This window comes from Lissotriton helveticus, chromosome 7 (genome assembly GCF_964261635.1).
Source record: "Lissotriton helveticus chromosome 7, aLisHel1.1, whole genome shotgun sequence".
Taxonomy (NCBI): Eukaryota; Metazoa; Chordata; class Amphibia; order Caudata; family Salamandridae; genus Lissotriton; species Lissotriton helveticus.
In genome coordinates this window covers 779,174,970-779,189,817 of record NC_136068.1, presented here as the reverse complement: position 1 = coordinate 779,189,817, position 14,848 = coordinate 779,174,970, and positions in this window count along the sequence as shown.

Below are 14,848 nucleotides of genomic sequence, written 5' to 3'. Positions count from 1 at the left end.
CAGTTGAGAAGGCGTCAAAATTGCAATATTGTGATAGTCGCCGCAGTCGTGAGATAAAGGTGCTCATCATTTCTTCTTTATCTTGGCGGGCCTGATGAAACACATACCTCTCGTAGTCCACATTTCTTTTGTGTACAAACTTTTTGTTAAGTGCATCACGTACTTTATCATAGGTTCCTTTCTCATCTGTCGGTAGTTCTTTGATCACTTTCCCAATTTCTTTGCCAACAAGATTGCGGAGTGCAATTAGTTTGTCCCGGTCTCCGGCGACTTTCGAACCCTCTAGGTAGTCTTCAAAATCTTCCAACCACTCCTGCCACCGAGGACCCATACTTCCGCCCGCCACTAGTGTCAATGGCTCCGGGGGGCGTAGATGAGAAATGATGGGCGCGGCAGGAGCAGCCACAGCCGCTGCTGCACCACCTCCATTTCGAGCGGGTGAAGTTGACATGGCTGGGCTGACGCGATGTCAACGCACTTGTGCTCTTTAGGGCGCTCACCTTGCACTGCTCACTGCTTGTGCCTACTATTGTCGCCGTTATGCCTCTTCCAAGTCTTTGCTCACCTTCTGCATTCACTCGTGCTTGTTTGGTATTTCCTTGTCTCAACCAATGCTTGTTGGACTTCTCTTCTGGTCTCTACCAATGCTTGTTTGGTCTTCACCAGTGTTTGTTTGCAGGTATCAATGCTTGTTTTGCATGTACCAATGGTTATTTCTTGATGTCTGACACTGCCTGACTTCAAAATGGCCGCTTGCAATCCACACATAAGAGATGTCCTGATAGCTGCCTGACTTCAAAATGCCCGCCGTTACTGAACTCACAGCTCACACGAGACTTCATCTCCATTCATTCTCTCTTCAGGACTCACCGGCAGCCGGTCTCAGGGGCAGCACTCTCCAGATCTCCAGACTTTTCTTGCAGCTGCCACGTTCAGGTAAGGTTGGGGTGGGCTCCCACCTTGCTTCTTTAGGTCCCGCGCTCACTCGGCGAGAACTTGCCGAATCTCACGCATCGGGGGTGAGATCTCGATGTCGTGTGCCACTCGAGCTCCGTCTTCCACCACGCTCGAGGGCACTTGTCAGCAGGCCTTCTTGGGGCAGTACCCACTACCAGGGGCAATCTTTTACACCTTGGGTGGCAGGCAGAGTCGGAGTGGGCTCCCGACTTCTGCTCTTTCAGCGCGTGCCAACTTGCACGCATCAGGCGTGAGTCGCGTTTTTGGCGCCATCGAGCGCTTTTCTCTCAGGCGCCCCGGCGCTTGTTATCTCGGCTCCTCTTGGACTCCACACAGTCGCCTGACTGGGCAATAGGGTCACCTGCTGCTGGCCTCTCTCGAATCAGGCGGCAGCCTCACTCTTCATAGCAGCACTTCTCTTTTCAGACGCTGCTCGGGACGGGATGCTCCTGCAGGGTTCTGTGGGTGGTAGACACACCTATCCCACCCTCGTCGCCAGCTGTCATGTCATGACTTCAATAACGACAGACACATGTGCATATATTCATAGGAGCTTTATTGCCAGCAGCTTCCATTCATGTCCCTGTCCCTACACTAACTGCCCTTTCCTGTTCATACTCCGCCTCTTCCCCCAACCCCAATGCTCCTCCCATCCCAACTACTAGACTGCACAACATTACACCGACGACACCCAGCTGGTGCTCGCAATAAATAACAATGGAGAAAGGGTAGCAGCCTGCTTCCAAAAGGGCATGTTGGCTATCAGTAGCTGGATGGCCAGCAATTGTCTTAAATTGAACTCCAACAAAACGGAGGTCATGATCTTTGGTAAGCTATCCCCCATCTGGTCCAGCTCCTGGTGGCCACCAGTTCTAGGCTCCCCACCTAACCCAGTCACCAAGGCCAGGAATCTAGGCGTCATATTCGACGACAGACTGACTTTTGCACCTCATGCTAATACAGTGGTTTCGGCCTCGTTCTATAAACTCTGAATGATTAACAAGATTTTACCATTTCTCCCTTTGAATGCGGGAAAAACCTTGGTCAGTGCACTGGTTATGCCATCTTTACACTACTGCAATGGGCTGTATGCCAATGCACAGAGCAGGGTCATTGAAAAACTGCAATCCGTTCAGAATGCGGCAGCCAGAATGTTGTGTGGAACCGCTAAGTTCAAACCCATCTCACATGTCATCAAGAGGTGGCTGTCAGTGAGGAACCGAATACAATTCAAAGCATTATGATTTGCCTATAAAGCTTCCCGCAAGATAGGTCCTCAGTTTTTAATAAATCGCCTAGCCACCTACATCCCCAACAGGCCACTTCGATCTTCCAATGCATTTCATCTTACAGTACCTTGTACAAAAACTGTCTCTTGGGACGATAGGCGCTTTGTTGTCACGGTGACAAAACTCTGGAACTCCCTCAAGCTGGAGATTAGATCCTGTCAATCTCTGTTAGTTTTCAGAAGGATGACAAAGACCTGGTTGTTCCATCAATAATTTGCTCATCACCTCTGCCGTTGTCCGCAGCGCCAAGATGCCCTTGAGCATTTGTGCGCCCTACAAATTAAAATAAATAAATAAATAAATAAATAATCCAACCTGCTTTTGATGCTGGAGTGATTATGGAGCTACAGTTCTACACAGATAACACAAAAGGTTGTTTAAAGAAATGCTAGCTGCTTCTGGCGGAGGGAGGCATTGTAAGGTAGTTTACATGACAACTGGATTATAAACCTTAAAATATCTACTTGTAATAGAAGCAAAATTGCTTCGGGTAACAAGTGAAAACCTGATAGTCTGGACATTCTAGAATACATCCATCTGGTGTCCCAAAATTCTTACTACTTTCGCTTTGGTCCATGGTCATGACAATTAGGAACTAAACAAGTCATGTGCAGAAAAAAAGGCCTAGGCCACAACGCTAACCAATTCAGGATGAGTAATATCTGCCAACATATACTTTGAAAACGTACATTGTATTGAAAGTGAAAACTGCAGATTTGATAATGCTACATTGTGTTAGCTTCTAAAAAATGCCATGGCAGCCAGGCTTTTCTAATATCTGCTCTGTTAGACTTCACCCTCTCTGCAGGGCCTGCAGGGTCACCCCCAGACTTTTTACTTTCACCCCTCCTGTTTTATGAACCTGCTTTTGTTGGCTTTCAGGACTCTTTGCACTTTATCACTGCAAATCAGTGTGATCTGTCCTTTAAAAATGGTGAAATTGGCTTGCACCCAATTGTTACATTTAAGTTATGTGTAAACCCCTAGTAAAGTTGTACTACCTGTACATGGAGCCTATAAATTCGATGCTACCAGTATGCCTGCAGCACTTATTGTGCTACCATCTTAAGTAGCTTTTTTAAATATGTCTCAGGCCTGCCACTGCAGCCTGTGTGTGCAGTTTTAAACTGCCATTTCGACCTTGCAAAATAACCCTGTTGTCAGAAAAAAACCTTCATTTTTAATACATATAAGTCACTCCTAGTGTAGGCCCTAAAAAAGCCCTTAGGGCAGGGTACATTGTATGGAAAAAGTTGGGCATGTACTTTTAAGTTTTACATGTCCTGGTAGTGAAAATCTCTTAAATTCGTTTTTGAATATCGCAAGATCCTGGACCTTGGTGTTGCATGATTTGAGCCTCTCCAGAAGAAAGGATGAAGGTTTCGATCTCTTTCGGTCGTGAACGCGCCCTCTAATCTAATCTTGCTGCCCCCACTGTCCATCAACGTGAAGCTCTGGTGAACCTGACTCTGCACTACAGCAACCGCCATATCTGCACTTTGTGGTACAGCATCAACAGTCCGCAGTGACTGCCAACGCAAATCTCCAGCAACACCATCCGCAGCGCCCAACTGGATTTTCGTGCTACAGTGAAGACCATCCGTGAAGCCCAACCTGCTCTTCAGGCTACAGCGTCGACCATCCACGATGCACTACCTTGTCCTTGCAGCTCCTCCACCTTAAACTGAACAATGATAAGGGTCCAGGGTCCGACCCAAATTATGTATAGGACTGTCACAGAGTTGGGCCAGGTTGAGTTCAGCTAGGAAAGTTTTCAGGCTGTTGATTGCTTGGTCATTAGGGTTTTTCTAATGGAGGTTGAAATCGCAGAGGAAGTGAGTAGGTGACTAGACTTTGTTGGTGGCCTCTGCTAGAGTGAGTCCTGGCCTCTAAGTGCTGTCCTTGAGGTCCTGGGAGCCTTAGAAGTGCCATAGAGGAGCTGATCCAGAAACCCCAAAAAGTTGGGACTTGCAGTTCCAACACCTCCAAAGCCAACAGGGGATTTGGTGGCAAAGATATCTGATTTTGAGACACCTTCCTCAGATACAGATTCGGGATTGCCTGCTGAAGGATTCCAAGCACCATTAAAAGACTAAGTAGAAGGTAAAACGTTTCAGCGGAACAAACCCGCTTGGTGTATCTGAACCTGTGCTACATCATGGATGGCTTGAAATTGTGTCTAGTCCCGGTCAACCACTTCAATAGACTACTTTTAGCATTTAGTACTGTTTGGTGCTATTTCACTTAAAAAATCAAAATTCATATCTCTGGTTCCCATTATTGGATGTTTGTTGTTTTGGTGTCACTTTATTTATTAAATTGTAAATTTCTAATTTAAGGTTGGGATTTTTATTGTTTGGTGTTTTGACTTTATTAATGTTTGGTACTGCACAAATGGTTTACACATTGCCCTAAATTAATCCTGTCTGGTTTGTAGCACAGCAACCAAGATATTGAGGTCTTTGGGTTCACCCTGACAAGTTAATATCATTATTCCAATGATAATCCTCTTTCTTACAATGTTCATGTGGTGTCAGTTCTTGGCTTTCCTGAAGGAACCTTGCTCTATTGATACACATATGGTAACTGTTCTGTGTGTATAAGGGATGCATTTGTAAGACCTGTTCTATAACTATATAAGCAACACTTCACTGTTAATGCCCTGTTGCACCTTGCCATCTCCTCCTGATACCTTTAATTTCTGCTCTTTGCAACCCTCACCTCCAATCTTTCCCCGTTACCTTCCTTGCACACTGTGTGCCCACCCCACTTCACCCTCTCCCTCCACCTCTTTACACTATGTTGCCCACTTCCTACTTGTACAACTAATCATTTTGTATTATGCATGGTAAAAAGTTGCTCACAAATCCTCACAAACATTTTAGTACAGCTTGGATAGCAGCAGTGCAAGCTTCCCTAACACAAAGAAGTGTGACAGTACAGGTGCTCACAGTGTATGCTTTCTCACTCAAATTAAAAAAGACTTTTGTGCAGTAGCTGTACAAGAGTCCCCATTTACGCAAAAAAAACACTGCTATTGCTACCTCTTTTGTGTATTACTTAACCCTGCTAATTTATTTATTTATTTATTTACTTTTGACATTTGTAGAGCACGAACAAATGCCCGTAGGCGTCTCGGCACTAAAGATTCTGTACATGACTCTTGGGAAAAAGTGATGAAAAACAAAAAAGGTTACTGAGTGATCAGGATAAGTTTACTGATTAAACAGCCAGGTCTTTAACCGTTTTCGGAATTGAAAGAGGGATTGACTTGACCGAATCTGTAGTGGAAGGGCATTCCAGAGTCTGACTGCCGTTACCACAAAACGTCTGTGTCCCCAGGAGACGGTCTTTGTGCGGGGTACCACTAATTGATACGATGTCGTGGATCTCAATTGTCTAGTAGAACAGTAGGCGGTGAGCTGTTCTATGAGGAACAGCGGACCTTGTTTGTGTACCGCTTTATATGAAAGGCATAAAGTTTTGAATTTTATACGATTCTTAATCGTCAGCCAATGATAGTTCCGGATAGTTTGGGCAATCGGTTTGAATTTAGGAATCCTGGAAAGCAGTCTCGCCGCAGCATTTTGTATCGTCTGCATTTTATTGACGACCCAAGCTTGTGCATTGGCAAATAAGCCATTGCAGTAATCCAATGAAGAAAGTACCAGTGTGCTTACCAATGTTTTACCAGCACTCTCTGGTAGGAACGGGATTATTTTTTTTATAAGTCTTAGCTTATGAAATGCTGTAGATGCTATTTGATTAGCATGGGAGACAAAGTTAAGGTTGTCATCAAAAATGATTCCCAAATTCTTAACCCTTGGGACTTGCGTGGGCAGAGGTCCCAGAGATGAAGGCCACTAGGAGGGTGACCACGCCGGGAAGAGTTTTCCAAAGATGACAACCTCCGTCTTCTCAGAGTTGAGTTTGAGGCTATTACAAGCCATCCAGTCTTTGATAGCCAGCATACCTTCTTGGAAGCGTTCAGCCGCCTCTGCTCTATCGTTATTGATGGCGAGCACCAGCTGTGTATCGTCAGCGTAAGAGGTAAGGCTCATCCCATAAGATTTAATAACTCTAGCTAGGTCCGACACATAAATGTTAAAGAGTGTCGGACTTAGGGATGAGCCCTGGGGAACCCCACAGGGTAGAGACAGTTCAGCCGACTGAAAAGGTCCTAATGTGACAGCCTGTGTTCTTCTAGATAAGAAGGAAGCAAGCAAGTTCTTCGCTCTGAGTTGGATGCCCATTTTGTCGACACGATCGATCAGAATAGAATGATCCACCGTGTCGAAAGCCGCAGATAAATCCAGCAGTACAAGCACTGCCGTCCCTCCCTGGTCTGTAATAAGTCTAATATCTTCGGCAGCTTTGATGAGGGCGGTTTCCGTACCATGGAGCTTGCGGAACCCAAACTGCGTGTCACCTAAAAGGTGGTGCTCCTCGATGTATTCTGACAGCTGACAGTTCATTGCCTTCTCAGCCACCTTGGCCAGGAACGGAAGACTGGCTATGGGTCTATAATTCTTCAACTCATCTTTATCCAGATGTGTTTTTTTTAAGAGCGGTTTTAAAAGGGTGTTTTCCAACATATCAGGGTAGACCCCTGATGTAAACATGGCATTGCATATTTGTGTAATTACATCCGTTATTGAGTCCATTACAGGGGGGAAGACTTTAGATGGACAAGGGTCCAAAGCTGATCCTGATTTTATGAGTTTAATAATATCGGTTATTTGTAACTCATTCATTTCTTTAAATTGAGTTAGGGAATGTTCAGGGGATATAATACTAGTTGAATAGGTGCTAGGGTTATCTTTAGATGAGAACTCTGCATAGATGTCGTTAACTTTTGCATAAAAGAAATTAGCCAGAGCATCGCAGAGGGCTTGTGAAGGAGGGGGGACAACATCAGGTGCTTTCCCTGCCAGTTGCTTCACTACATCGTACAATTGTTTATTGGAGTTCTTTGCATTTTCAATCTGTTCACTGTAGAACTTCCTTTTTGCCTCAGTGATCATCTTTTTATATTTGAGCAGTACCTCCTTATAGCGAGATTTACTTTACGTATCGTAGGATTTGCGCCAGTGTCTTTCGTAATTCCTAGAGCTTTGTTTTTGTTCTCTGAGGTCCTCCGTAAACCAGGGTGCGGAGGACGCAGTCCTATTCATAGCATTTCTTATCCATGCCGTGTATTGATTCATGGCTATATTTGGGTCTGTAGAGATAGCTGGACGAGTACTGTCCAATAGCGTTCTAAGTTCTGCGTTGTTTATATCCTTCCAAACCTGATAAGGCCCCTGACTGAGGGTGGCCAGCCTATTTATAGGGGCATCGTTGATTGATATCCTGCAGAGAATGGCATGATGATCGGACCATGGGAGCGGGAGGATGTCTTGTATATGAATCCCATTTAGGTTAGAAAAAATACCGTCCAATATATGGCCAGCCTCGTGCGTAGGTAAAGTGACCAATTGAGAAAGCCCCAAAGTTTCCATGTCGGTCAGTAAGGCTTGTGTTTCGTTGTTGTCTATTTTTCTAAATGGAAATTGAGGTCACCCAAGACGGTAAAAGAGTCCTCTATCGCTAAAGATTCGAGCATGGTGTTCAGATTTGAGAGGAATTCTGAGCGTGCTTCTGGAGGTCTGTATAAGAGTGCTCCTTTAAAATAGTGCGAGGGGGTTAGCATGATTGCAAATTGAATAGCTTCACAAGTTGGCGAAGGTACTGGAGACGTCCTCACCCCAAATATGTTACGGGAGATTATCGCCAAGCCACCTCCCTTCTTTCCCTGTCTATCTTGTCGATAGGCCTTGTATCCTTGAGGTACAGCGACCACTAAGTCGGGATCGGACGCACTGTCCATCCACGTCTCTGTAACAAATAATATATCTATATTTCTGTCAATAATCAGATCAGCTATATCCTGTCTATGCTTACCCAAGGAGCGGGCATTGATGAGTGCTGTAGTTATTTATAGATTTATTATTATTAGTAAACCTGGAATTGGCAGTATTATTAATAAAAGATAATGAGGACTTACAGTGTGGACAGTTTGTAATTGTAGTCCTTAAGATGTACTCCGGGTCTTGCCTTATACAGTAGCTACATGGGGCTGGACGAAGCTTAGTAAGTTCAGTTTTGGAGTAAGGGATCAGGGCCTGCATCCTACCGGGATCAGGGGTTATGGCCCTAGGCCCGGTCCCGGCGCGGACGGGCGCAGACGGGCTTGCCTTTGGCGCGCTGCCGGCGCGCCCGCTGCGCCCGCCCGCTGCGCCCGCCCGCTTCATGGACGGGATATCTTAGTCCTTATATCAAGGGGAGAGGAGAGCTTTTCAGTATACGAAGACAAAATTGTTGGCATTGCCAAAGCTTGTTCTTTATGGGAGAAGCACTAAACATGTTAAAAACATTGAATAAGATCACAAAAACTATATACACACCCAAGTGGCACGTAGGTGCACTAGTAGCAGCATTTGTGAATGCTAGTTCAACTTTGCAGTTAACAGAATGTGGATTTGCACTCTTAAAAGTATTTTCTCACAGAATATAGGGTAGTTTGTGGGCATTCCTGGGCTGGGGTGACTGTAAAAGCTGGTGAACACAAACAAATTAACACATTTGTGGGTGTGTAAAAAACATATGCAGGTCATGTTCCACCCTGAAAATGATCTGATATTTTCTCCTGTCAAGTGCATGAATACATCCATAGCGACCCTTGACCCTGTTTTCAGGTTAGGCCACTCCCCACGCCGCACAGCACCACCTGTGTGTTGGTGCCTCTGCCCGCTGACGCTGCTGTAAGTTCGCCACTGCTGTGCTAGCCCGCTGCCCCCCTCTCTTTTTTCTGCCTCTCTTGTAATTTTGTTGCTTATACAATTATAATCTGTTATTTGTATTTTGCTCATTTGTTCACTGGCTCTTTTAAATTCTGGTTTTTTGTACTGCTTTTGCCTTTTTTCCTCAGTTTTTCGCCCACTCGTTTTTTCCCGCCACTGCCTCCCCTGCGGCCCGCCCCCCTGCTTGCCCATTCACCGCCCCACTTCCACCTCCCAGCTGCTCCTCCCTCCCACCTCCCCTTATATGGCGGCTGCTGCGCAGCAAGGAGAGCGACCCTTGACCCTGTTTTCAGGTTAGGCCGCTCCCCACGCCGCACAACACCACCTGTGTGTTCATGCCTCTGCCCGCTCATGATGTTGTAAGTTTGCCGCTGCTGTGCTAGCCCGCTGCCCCCCTTTTTTGTGCCTCTCTTGTAATTTTGTTGCTTATACAATTATAATCTGTTATTTGTATTTTGCGCATTTGTTCACTGTCTCCCCTAAATTCTGTTTTTTGTTCTGCTTTTGCCTTTTTGCCTCTGTTTTTGCCCACTCGTTTTTCCCGCCTCCGCCTCCCTTGCGGCCCGCACCCCTGCTCGCCCATTTGCCGCCCGCTCCCGCCTCCCAGGTGCTCCTCCCTCCCACCTCCCCATATATGGCAGCCGATGTAGCCGAAGGGACACCTAAGGCAAGCCCATCTGCGCCCATCTACGCCTGGACCACGCCCAGCGCCAGACCTCCTGGCGCCGCTATGACACCAACACCCATCATGCACTCAACACCGGATGACCGCACAGCTGCTTCCTGGCTGCCCTGAAGCACACCAAAGGACCCTTCTCCTGCCGGAACTGCAGCTTCACCAGCCTTTGAGCCGCCAACTAGTCCACCAGGACAGGACGCAACCACCTCAGATGCATACTACTGAACACCCGCTCCGCTCGCAAACACGCCGTTGAACGCTGGGACCTGCTCGACACAGGCTCCCCGGACGTCACCTTCCTGACAGAGACTTGGATGAATGCACCTCGGGACCCGACATCACCACAGCCATCCCGAAAGGCTACAAGATCACCCGCAGAAACCGCACTAACAGAGTAGGAGGTGGAATTGCCATCATCCACAAGTCCACCTTCAAGGTCTCGACTGCCGAACACCTGCACCTCCAGATCCACACTGATCCAATACCACCCTCAAAGGAACTCTGATCTACAGACCCCCGGCCTCAGTTCAGCGACTCCATCACCGACTTCATCAGCACCCACGCCCTCGCCTCCACGGACTACATCCTCCTGAACTTTCACCTCAAGAACAACAACGACATCAACTCCACCACACTGATCAACAACCTCGCCAACCTCAGACTCAGACAGCTCGTCAAAACACCCACCCACACCGCCGACCACACCCTTGACCCCATCTTCTCTGCAAGCTCCCACGTCTCCTTCAGCCACACCACCGAACTCCACTGGACCGACCATCGCTGCACCCACTTCAGCTTCCGGAAACCCACCACGCACCACCACACCCACCAGATCCCCCGCCAAAGCTGGAGCAAAATCGCCAAAGACCAGCTAAACATCGCCCTCAGCCAAAGTCCACCCACCGACCCCGCCGCCACCGCCAGCAACCTCAGACGTTGGATCAACGAATGCACCAACACTCTTGCCCCGATCAAGAAACCCTCCAACAAATGCATCAACAAGAATGCCAGCTAGTTCTCCGCGGACATCCAGACCTCCAAACAAACATGCTGAAAACTAGAGAAGAAATGGTACCGCGAACAGACACCGGAGAACCACGCAGCCCACAAGAACGCCATGCGCCAACACCATCACCTCATCAGATCTGCCAAAAGGACCTCTTTCAAGGACCGCCTCGACAACAACGCACACAACAGCAAAGAGCTCTTTAACATCGTGAAGGAACTATCCAACCCAACTCCAACACCAACGACATCCCACCATCGCAAGACCTGTGCAACTCCCTCGCCACCTTCTTCCATCGTAAGATCGCAGACATCCATGACAGCTTCGACAACCAGGCCACCCCAACAGCCAACAACACCTCAGACCCCACGGCACCACCCACGGCGAACTCCTGCTCACCTGGTCTAACATCAATGTCGACAACACCATCAAGATCATGAACACCATGCACTCCGGCTACCCGTCAGATCCGTGCCCTCACCACATCTCCAACAAAGCCAGCGCCACCATTGCACCCATCTCTGCAAAGCCATCAACATCTCCTTCGAGACCGTGACCTTCCAGGAAAGCTGGAAGCACGCCGACATAAATTTCTTGCTCAAGAAACCCAAGGCAGATCCGAGGGACCTCAAGAACTTCCGGCCCATCTCCCTGCTCCCGTTCCCGGTGAAGGTCATCGAGAAAACCGTCACCAAAAAGCTGACCCGCTACCTTGAGGAGAACAACATCCTGGACCCTTCCCAATCCGGGTTCCGCAGCAACCACAGCACCAAAACTGCCCTCATTGCCGCCACCGAAGACATCAAGGCCCTACTGGACAACGGCATACCCGGGGCTCTCATCCTCATGGACCTATCATCTCCCTTCGACACGGTCTGCCACTACACCCTTCGCACACGCCTCCACAACGCAGGGATCCGAGACAAGGCTCTGGAATGGACCACCTCCTTCCTCTCCGGCAGAACCCAGAGCGCCCGCCTCCCCCTTTCCATTCTGAAGCCTCCAAGGTCATCTGCGGCGTACCCCAAGGATCATCCCTCAGTCCGACATTGTTCAACATCTACATGGCTCCGCCCGCCCACGTCGCCAGACTGCATGACCTCAACATCATGTCCTACGCCGATGACACACAGCTGATCCTCTCCTTCACCAAGGACCCCCTCACCGCCAAAACCAACCTCCACGAAGGAATGAAAGCCGTCGCCGAATGGATGAGGAACAGCCGTCTGAAGCTGAACTCGGGCAAGACGGAGGTCCTCATCCTTGTCTCTACCCCCTTAGCCTAGGATGACTCCTGGTGGCCGACTGCCCTGGGAGCAGCACCCACACCCACCAACCACACACAACCTGGGGTTCATCCTCAACTCAACGCTCCCCATGACCAAGCAAGTCAACGCCGTCTCATCCTCCTGCTTCAAAACCCTCCGCTTGCTCCGCAAGATCTACAGGTGGATCTCCATCGATACAAGAAGAACGGTCACCCAGGCCCTTGTCAGCAGCAGGCTGGACTACGGAAACGCCCTCTACACAGGAGCCCCGGCCAAACTGCTGAAACGACTGCAACGCATACAGAACGCCTCTGCTCGCCTGATCCTCGACATCCCACGACACAGCCACACCACACCCCACCTGAGAGACCTGCACTGGCTGCCCAACAACAAGAGGATCACCTTCAAACTCCTCACCCACGCACACAAGGCACTCCACGACACCGGACCAGCCTACCTCAACAGACGACTCACCTTCTACACCCCGAACCGCTAGCTCCGCTCCACGACCGCGCTCTCTCTACCGTCCCCCGCATCCGAAGAGCGACCTCCGGTGGCAGATCGTTCTACCTCGCCGCCAAGACCTGGAACACCCTCCCGATCCTCCTATGGCAGACCCAAGTCCTACTAACCTTCAGGAGGCTTCTCAAGACCTGGCTTTTCGAGCAGTAGCACCTCTCCCCCCCCCAGCGCCTTGAGACCCTCACGGATGAGTAGTGTGCTCTACAAATTTCCTGATTGATTGATTGATAATTAGGGTAGAAAGGAGAGGAAATATCCTGCCAATGATAGGATCTTCTGCAATGGTTTTTTTCCACAGGGAGCATGTTTTCCCATTGGTGAAAGAAAGACAACAAGTGCATATACACTTATGCATAACATTTAACAGTTCAGAATTATACACTGGCTACATCTCTGAAAAACGAAGACGCCCATTTTCATCGCCAATATAATTCTGATGGGTCCAGTAACAGGAGCTACCATCCCAATCAGAGTTATGAGATGCGGTGTGTACCCTGGGATCTTCACCTGCTGGAAGCAAGTGAAAATCCAGAGTGAAGCTTCAGGAGAAATCATGGAAGATTTGGCATGGAAACACTGTCTCTCGCGGTTCGTTCCAAGTGGCGTTTCCTCCGCTAAGGCGGAGGAGCGTTGCCCCACTGCTAGGAAGCAGCAAATGAAAGGAAAAAATAAAATGATAATAACGGAATGTAATAACATAACATGAGGGGGCGGGCTGTAGAGCAGGGGAGGAGCGGTACAACCCTCCTAAGTGCTCAATGACTGTTTGATCGACACTCTCGTGCCACCCAAAACAGTCATGCATACTTTCCCTGTTCTCCATGCAGGTTGCATTACAGCCTGCATGGAGAACATGCCCATCTCTCCACCCCCTGCCTGAGCACCGTGTCACGGCGCTCAGACCTGCCGCGCTCAGACCTGCTGCATTGCAGCATTGTGATTGGCTGTGTGGAGCTTGGGAGGCCTGGTGATTCCTGTTTGTCACAAGAAGCCAGGAAGAGTACGGGACTGGAGACAGTAGAGGCGGCTGCGGTCAGCCAGCTGACCGTCCGGGAGGTAAGAGATTTTTTTTAAATCCAATTTCCCAACCCCCCCACAACTTTGCCCCCACCCGCCCCACTGCTGATTCTAGGCAGCAGCCGTGACTGTTTGTTACCCCAAAACAAGTCATGAGGAATGTTCCCACTCATTGGTGTTTCCAATACCTTCGGAACTGGAGGATATGAGTCCGAAATCCACCCTTCACGTAACAAAATCCTAAGTGGTTCCACATGCAAGTTATTCAAGGAAGCTGCAATCGCCACCACTTCCGAGGAGTATGCCTGAAATTTGTAGATCTGTTGTTAGCAAAGATCTTTTGATTTTACTGCATTTTACATATGACATACGTACTTATAGGGGATTTCAGCCAGCCCTCTTCATCCATTGGTTTTTTTGGCCGTTCCCATTTTACTTCAGCCCACTACAGTATAAAGTATGAGGCAATGGGTCAGCACTTTACCCATTGGCTAACTTCACAGTGAGTGAGGCATTCTGCTCTCTTACTAGGAGCACACCAGCACACAAAGTAATTCTCTTCAGTGCCTAGAATTACTAAGGGAGCGTGTGTTTTTTTTTTAGATAAACCCTTTTTGCATTTAGTCAATTTCTATTGGCAGAGGCCTGATAGCTCTCCCAATAATAAAGTTTTACAACAGTATGGTAAAATAAAATAAGCATTTACAAAGCCAAAATGTTAGCCGCCAAATGCTGATCTTTTGGCTTTGTTAATGTTTGTTTGCAAAATGTTGTTTTGCCAATATTAGGTTGTTTGACTTATTGAGGGTTCTGCTGGAAAACAGTGCTTTGATCCATTTCGCCATATATTATGATGGATTATGACGTTCGGGTTCATTGAATCAGAGTACAAATGTCTTGATGCAACACTTTTGCTCACACATCAAACCCAAACATCTTGAGAGCACCTTAAGTTCACAATAACCATTAGAATAGTACATAATAATCTTTGTGGCAACAATTTCACATACTATTTAGTTCTGGATGTTAAATGATGTCAATCATATCCTTTAATGTGGCCAATAAATGGTGAGAGTAGTGGGAAACGCAAGTGTGGGCCACATTTACCCCTTTATGAATGTGTGACCCTAGGGAGATTTCCTTTCTCCTCCTCTATGATGGGCCTTGTCCCTAATTGAAGGGGAAACCCCATGTAACAGATCCCAAGCGAATATCTTTTCATGTGTATGTTTTGTTTGTTTTGTGTGATGACTTTAAATCAAATAAAC